Source organism: Jatropha curcas, chromosome 10 (genome assembly GCF_041381405.1).
Source record: "Jatropha curcas cultivar XTBG-Jc1 chromosome 10, XTBG_Jcur_1.0, whole genome shotgun sequence".
NCBI lineage: Eukaryota > Viridiplantae > Streptophyta > Magnoliopsida > Malpighiales > Euphorbiaceae > Jatropha > Jatropha curcas.
This window is the reverse complement of record NC_143160.1, coordinates 26089107-26098022: the sequence shown is the minus strand read 5'-3', so window position 1 is coordinate 26098022 and position 8916 is coordinate 26089107.

Genomic DNA, 8916 nt, shown 5'->3' with positions numbered 1-8916 from the left:
ATTGGATGTAAATGGGTTTATTCAGTCAAGCTTCGTTCTGATGGCACTTTGGATCGATATAAAGCTCGATTGGTTGCTCTTGGCAATAAGCAAAAGTACGGAGTAGACTATGAGGAGACCTTTGCTCCAGTTGCAAAGATGACTACCGTCCGTACTATTCTTGCAGTTGCTGCTTCTCAGGGTTGGCCTCTTCATCAAATGGATGTCAAAAATGCTTTTCTTCATGGTGATCTTAAAGAAGATATTTATATGACACTTCCACTGGGTATGACTTCCTCATCTTCAACACATGTGTGTAAGTTAAAAAGATCTCTGTATGGACTCAAACAAGCTCCACGTGCCTGGTTTGACAAGTTTCGATCTACCTTACTTCAGTTTTCGTTTGTGCAAAGTAAATATGACTCCTCTTTGTTTCTTCACAAGAGTTCTGCTGGTTTTGTTCTACTCCTTGTTTATGTAGATGACATTATTATCACTGGCACTAACACATCAACGATCCTCAGTCTTCAACAATCTCTTCAAACTTCTTTTAATATGAAGGATCTTGGTCCACTTACATATTTCTTAGGGCTGGAAGTTCACTATGATTGTTCTGGGATATTTTTGCATCAACACAAATATACTACAGATTTGATTACTTTAGCAGGCCTTCAAGATTCATCCCCAGTTGATACTCCTTTGGAATTAAACGTCAAGTATCATAGTCAAAACGGAGATCTTCTTCCTGATCCATCTCTTTATCGGCAATTAGTTGGCAGTTTGAATTATCTGACTATTACACGGCCTGATATTTCTTTTGCAGTTCAGCAGGTCAGTCAATTCATGAGTACTCCGCGTCACTTACATCTGGTAGCAGTTCGTCGAATCCTTCGCTATCTTCTTGGCACATCTTCTCGAGGTTTATTCTTTCCTACTGGCTCTCCCGTACGCCTTGTTGCTTACAGTGATGCTGATTGGGCCGGTTGTCCAGACACTCGACGCTCTATAACTGGTTGGTGTATGTTTCTTGGTGATTCTTTGATATCTTGGAAAAGTAAGAAACAAGACCGTGTTTCAAAATCTTCTACTGAGTCTGAATATCGGGCTATGTCCGCTGCTTGTTCCGAGATTGTTTGGTTACGTGGGTTACTTGCTGAAATTGGCTTTCCTCAGCCTCATTCTACTCCTCTACATGCTGATAACACTAGTACCATCCAAATTGCTACCAATCCAGTTTTTCATGAACGTACCAAACATATCGAAGTCGACTGTCATTCTATTCGAGAGGCAGTAGATACCGATGTCATTTCTCTTCCACATGTCTCCACTGCTCTTCAAATTGCTGATGTCTTCACAAAATCTATGACACGACAACGTCATCAATTTCTCGTTGGCAAATTGATGCTTCTTGATCGCCCAGCATCAATTTGAGGGGGGATGTTAGTATAATGTTAGTATACTATTGTAATTAATTGACTATACTATTGTAAGATAGCTGTAAATAACCATCAATTAGGGAGCTAATTAAGGCTGTAAATGTCAACCATAATTAGGAGACAATGGGCATCAATTAGGAGACATATTAGGCATCAATTAGGGAGCCAATTAAGGCTGTAATTGCCAGCCATAACTAGGAGACAATGGGCATCAATTAGGGCTGTAATTTAGGAATTTATTCCCAAAATTTGTGGATACTTCAGTCTATTTAAACCCAATCAGCTTGTGGGAATAGACAAGCAAATTTCTATCAAAATTCCATTGAAATACAGCAAGTTTGTCTTAGACCTTTCTAAGAGTTCTAGCTTTTCTCTCATTTTCTGAGCTTCTAGCTCAGAGGCAGTTTTGGAAGGCATGTCATCCAAGTTAAGGATAGGGTTTGAGGATGCAGATGCAGCACCAGGTCCTTGATTGGAGGCAGCATGATCATTTCCCCCAACCGGAGCCCCATTTGCATTACCACCACCTAGTTCGGCTAACAGGACAATTCTTTGGGCAGCCAATGCCTCATTCATTTTAGCCTCCATTCTGGCTTCCATTTGTTCTATGAGGCTTTTGATGTCATTAAGGGATGCCATAGGTGCAGTGGGAGTTGGTGAGGTCGGTGATAGCACAGTAGGTGTGATTGGCACTAATGTCGGCACTTGAACAGGGGGTACCTGTAAGTATAAGGGTAGTTGTATTAGGGTACAGTAGGCGGTGTTGTGTATCAGGGTAACTGATATGAGGTAGATCGTCCCTTTGTCCAACTGTGCATGACTAACAGAATATCTTATGTGTTCTCCATGCGTTTACCCCAATACTTATGATATGTCGTGAATGCACACAACAACACATCGTAATCTGTTTTAATGAGATGCTTCACATTATCGGGCGCATACTGTCCTAAAGGATAGGGTCTATAGGCTATGACACAAATAGAGAACCGGCTTATTAAGGGACCCTTGAACCTTGAGCATGGATATACCTAACCATATGTGAAATAAAGAGTTTCGCGTGGATCCAACGGTACGCATACTCATGGGCCACCCCCAAAAGGATTAGGGACGGTTTGCGGTAACAGGGAGGACGCTTTGGCTGTCCGTCGACATAATCAAAGAGACCTGCCGATCAGCGCTACTTGCTATCCAGACTCAGAAGTTTGAACAGAAAGAGAAGAAATTCATTTGAAGTTCATTTTTTATGCAATGGAGAAAAAGATTCTCAACCGTGCAAATAAATCAACAAGTTTTAATGTCTTAATCACATTAATTAAGTCCGGATTTCCATATCAAGTATTCTTAAGGAAAGAACACTTGATTCATATTAGGGCACCCTGCAAAACAAAGCATAATAAAATAATACCTTAAAGAAAGGCCGGTTAGTTTTCACAACAATTGTAGTCCACTTTATGCAAAATGATTACATAATTAATTTTCCCCAGTGAAGTCGCCAAACTGTGAACCCCTTTCCCCAAAAGCATAGGCATGTGATGCATATGACAAGAGAAAGAAATGCACGTGAGTGTGTGAGTCGCCACCTTGTTTAATTATTTCAGGGTAAACTAGGAAAAAACCCTAAATGACTCCAATTTTAATTAACCTAGTTACTAGATTAATTATCCCAATGTGTAAGGCATGGTATGCAAACCCGAGATGGATCCCGAGACTATGTCATGCTGATGAACTAACCGAAAGGATGAATGCTTTGCAAGGTAAATGATGTAATTGGACCAAATGAAATGTTTAAGTGATTTCGATGATTTCGACTTGCCACCCGGGGTGAAATCCCGAACATGCCTACGTACTTCCGTTTGAATGGAAGATCAAAGTCAACGTAGTTCGATAGGCCTTCTTTGAAGGGCTTTGAAGGTGTATGCTTAATGCATGAGTGTGTGTATGCTTCGTGCATTTTTGTTGAGGCATTTTGCCAAAAGATCGATTAATTCGATTAGGCGTTCGTCGCCAAAATGTTGATTTTAATGGCTTTTAGCCAAAATGATTCATTTAAGCGATTTGTCGCCAAAATTGTCGATTTTGAGGCATTTGTGCTAAAATGGTTCATTTAAGCGATTTGTCGCTTAAAAGATTGATTTTAAGGCCTTTGGCCAAAATATATCGATTTAGGCAATCTGTTTGCCAAAAGTGTTGATTGGGCGATTGTCGCCAAAATGATTGATTTTAAGGCCTTTGGCCAAAAAATGTTGATTTAAGCAATTCGTTTGCTAAAATGTGTAATTTAGGCGATTGTCGCCAAAATGGTTGATTTTAGGGCCTTTGGCCGAAATGAGTTGATTTAGGCAATTAATTTACCAAAATGTTCGATTTAAGCGATTTGTCGCTAAAATGGTTGATTTTAGGCCTTTGGCCGAAAATTGGTTGATTTAGGCAATTAATTTACCAAAATGTTCGATTTAAGCGATTTGTCGCTAAAATGGTTGATTTTAGGCCTTTGGCCGAAAATTGGTTCATTTTAAGGCATTTTGCCAAAAATGTCGATTTTACGGCTTTGAGCCAAGAATGGTTGATTTTAAAGGCATTTTGCCAAAAATGTCGATTTTACGCGATTTGTCGCTAAAATGGTTGATTTTAGGCCTTTGGCCGAAAATTGGTTGATTTAGGCAATTAATTTACCAAAATGTTCGATTTAAGCGATTTGTCGCTAAAATGGTTGATTTTAGGCCTTTGGCCGAAAATTGGTTTATTTTAAGGCATTTTGCCAAAAATGTCGATTTTACGGCTTTGAGCCGAGAATGGTTGATTTTAAAGGCATTTTGCCAAAAATGTCGATTTTACGCGATTTGTCGCTAAAATGGTTGATTTTAGGCCTTTGGCCGAAAATTGGTTGATTTAGGCAATTAATTTACCAAAATGTTCGATTTAAGCGATTTGTCGCTAAAATGGTTGATTTTAGGCCTTTGGCCGAAAATTGGTTTATTTTAAGGCATTTTGCCAAAAATGTCGATTTTACGGCTTTGAGCCGAGAATGGTTGATTTTAAAGGCATTTTGCCAAAAATGTCGATTTTACGCGATTTGTCGCTAAAATGGTTGATTTTACGGTTTTTTACCGAAAATTGTTGATTTTAAGCGATTTGTCGCTGAAAATGATTAATCTTATTTATAAGCAATTTGTTTGCTTAAAAATCGATTAAATCATAGACAATTTGTTGTCGAATTGATTGACTAAATGTAGGCAATTTGTTGCCAAAACGTGATCGATTAAGGCTTTTAGCCACAATTATTGATTAATTGAACTCAAGCCAGATTTGTTCGAAATAAGGCAATTGAACCGTAGTTATTAATTAACTAGGCTCTTTTAGCCAATATTATCGGATTTAAGGCTTTAATGCCACGATCATTGACTAAGCGGGCATTTAAGCTTTAATCAAATTAATTAAGACAGTTTATTTGTCTAAAATAATGACGTGAATGCATTTATGCGATTATAGAATTGTTAGGAGTAGAAGAGAAATATGCATGAAGTGCTAAAATTAAATAGGCAGAGTTTCGTTTACATACCTGATTTAACCGACGACCACTTCTTAATTCCAGATTAAATTCCTTGCTTGGGGAAAATTAATTTAGTTTTTGTTCGATTTTAGTGTCCAAATATCATAATAAAAACGCAATAAGAATTAAATAAAATGCAAAAAAAAAAAAGCGGTAGAGAAATCGCAAAGAATGTGGGAGGGAGGAAGATCGTCCGTCAACACAGACAAGGGTGTCAAAATTGGACTGAAAATGGCCTATTTATAGGCATTTTCGGACCAAGGGCGGCAGGTGCCGCTGGGGCGGCAGGTGCCGCCGTGCTTGGTGGCTCCCTCGGGTCTTTCACTTCAGAGAGGTTTTTGGGAGTTTCGGGTCTCAGAAAAATATTCCGGGACCTGTTCCGTGATCCTCGCGACATTCCGGACGTTTTAAGTACCATATTGGCATACTTTCGGTGAACTTTCAAAATGGCCTTCGGTCCGGCTGGACTGTTTGCAGTCCGGGATAATTGGCTCTTTGAGCCTCAAAATTTGAGTATTCACACTCCCCAAGGTGATACACTGGGTCTGATAAAGCCTTTATTCAATAACTCCTGTAGCTGAATCTTTAACTCTTTTAGCTCTGCTGTTGCCATTCTCTAAGGTGCAATTGATACTGGTGCTGCTCCAGGATAGACATCTATAGTAAACTCCACTTCCCTCCTTGGTGGTAACCCTGGTAACTCTTCTGGAAATACGTCTGGATAATCACACACTATTGGTATGTCTTGCACTTCTGACTGTTCTTTCTCTGCTTGTAATGCACATATCAAGTATGCTTCACAACCCTTCTGAATTAATCTCTTTGCTGCCATGGCTGATATCACATTACCCAGAAAATCTCGCCGCTTCCCGACTACTGTAATCTCTTCCCCTGCTGTTGTATATAATGTCACCCTTTTCTTTGCACAATCAACTATAGCTTGATGTCTGGATAGCCAATCCATACCCAGAATAACATCAAATTCTCTAAATGGCAACTCCATCAGATCTCCTGGAAACTCTTTTCCATGAATAACAATTGGACATCCTCCGACCACTGTATGAGTTTGTACTACATCTCCTAATGGATTAGTAACTACCATACCCTGACTCACATTTGCAACTTCTAACCCTTTAACCCAAGGTTTAGGTACACTAATGTATGAATGAGATGAGCCAGGATCAATTAAAGCAGAAACTGTATGATCACATAAAGAAAACTCACCAACTATTACATCTGGAGCTTCCTCATCTTCCCTGGCTAGCATAGCATAGACCCTGGCTGGACCTCTAGTATCGGGTCTATCCACAGTCTCTGACTGCTGTCTCTGCCCTCCGGAGCTCTCACCTCTACCTCTGCCTGTTATGAACTGTGTAGGAACTTTTGCCCTCTTCGGACAATCTTTCTTCTGATGATCTGTTGCTCCGCATATCCAACATTTACCAGTCACCAACCAACAATCTCCACCATGCCGTCTGCCACAATGCTCACAAGGTGGAAAAGTATAACCGGCTGACTCTGCACCTCTACTGGTGCCTCTACTAGTTCCTCTGCCTGAACCTCGACTACCACCGGCAGAACTAGCCACAACTGATACCGCTGGCGCGTTAGCACCCCTAGCTGAGCCTTGGCTAAAGGAAGGTCTAGAACTAGCTGAACTACTAGCACCTCTGAATCTCTTGCTTTCTGACTGATATGCACTGGGTGCACTCTGAGTTTGGTCTCTCCTCTGTTGAGACCGCTGGCGTCTGGTACGCTGACTGGCCTGAATTCGCTCTATCTCCTGAGCTGCCTCTACCAAAGCTGAGAACTCTCTGAATCTGGAAGCTACCACTCCCATTTGAATCTCATCGTTCAGGCCTTCCTGAAACTTTTTACACCTTTCGGCCTCTGTAGTCACTATCCCCTTACCATACCTGCTGAGCCTGGTGAATTCTCTTTCATATTCGGCAACTGACATTCTGTTCTGCCTCAGGTATAAGAATTCTTTCCTTCTCGCATCTAGGTAAGCCTCTGTGATGAACTTTTTCTTGAATTCATCCAAGAAGAATTGCCATGTATACTGCTCTGCTGATACCCGCTGCTGAACAGTAGTCCACCATGTATATGCCTCATCTATGAGCAATGATGTGGCACAAACCAACTTGTCCTCTGGTGTACATTGTAATTGTTCCAGAACTCTCGATGTCCCATCTAACCAATACTCAGCTATTTCTGGACTGTCATCCTTGTTAGCACTGAATTCTTTCGCCCCATATTTCCGAAGCTTCTCTAGTGGGGGCTTTCTTTCTCTTTCTACTACTATTGGTGCTTGAGGTATCACCCCTGCAATCTGTCTAAAAGTATCTGCAAGTTGCTTTAACAGCACCTCTTGCCCTGGTGCTAATGGAGCCTCACTCTCCACTGCTCTGGCTTGACCTGGTGCTCCTGGAGCCTCACCCTCCACTGCTCTGGAGGCGTGTGACTCACTCTCACCTTCTTGTGACATCCTCCTAAAAGAACAACAACTGCTTAGTTCATCAGGGTAGTCATGGCATGTACACTATCGTGACATATGCATGCAAGCCCGGGGAAACTAAACCTAGGGCTCTGATACCAAAATTTGTAACATCCCTTCCCGGTCCACCCGTTAACCCGAATGAACCGAGACGCTACAAACTGGTTGACTTTATGTCTTATCATGCTGATATCATAATGGATACTGACTATAATATCATGCTGATGTTGTTTACCATAATAATGTAATTTATATTTACAAGACATGATACTAGTGTCAAAATGAAATGGGCCCAACTGTGTGCCCTGTACATGCCATAAAAAGGGTAGACAAAAGATACACATCTAAATGAGTAGCTACCCTGAAGACTGAGTCTTCTACAGATGAACTGCAGTAGTTGCAAGCTGACTCTCTACGGTCCAAACTCAAAACCTGCGAGTTAAACAGGTAACTCGCTGAGCAAATAAAGCTCAGTGGATATCTCAACATAAAAAGAAACAATTAAGCACATACATGTGTAGATAGAACCATGTAGGCACATAAGGCACATATAAGCACACATAGCATGATACTTTCATTTTACCTTGATGATCCTTCTTACTGTTTATAATACTATATGATTCATGCAATGTTATGTCAAGATATCTGTATGGCTCCATAAGGTTATAGTGAAACCGAAGTGATAAGAAAAACTGTATGAAACTGGATGAATATTGTATGCTTGGCTGCTATGGCCCGTATATAATCATATCCACTCAACGGCCTGTAGCCGGAGTATCAAACTGCTATCCTATGTCGCGACATAGTCTTATCTACATGGTTTCTACCTAACCTCAATGGAGCATAATGTTGGTATGTCAATAGTGTAACACAACAGCATACTAAGAGTTCATAACTTCATAAATCATAATGTTTATTTGATTTCACATCATTTGCATGCTTGCATGTTGTTTTAATACATGTTCTCATGTTGTATTTTGGTGTTAAAATGATTGGAGGCATATAAGTTTAGCAAAGGAATCCAATTGCATAGAAAATAAAGTCCAAAAGTGCATGAAAACACAAGTCGCGAGCGCGCCTTGCAAAGTCGCGAGCGCGAGATGCAAAAATGAGAGTCAGTGAGTTATCGGGCACAAGTCGCGAGCGCGCACTTGAAAGTCGCGAGCGCGTAGAGTGCAAAATGAGAGACAGTGAGTTCCTAGGCCAAATTCGCGAGCGCGCGATGAAAGTCGCGAGTGCTTACAGGCCAAGGGCCAAGTCGCGAGCGCGCAGTGCAAAGTCGCGAGCACGAGATGCAAAAATGAGAGTCAGTGAGTCTCAGGCACAAGTCGCGAGCTCGTCATGCAATTCGCGCGCGCGCGTCGCGTTTTCCAGCCTGCACAGTCTGTACTCTTTTGATCATATCTCTCAATATACAACTCCGATTTGGATGATTCAAAAACCCATGTAAAGCT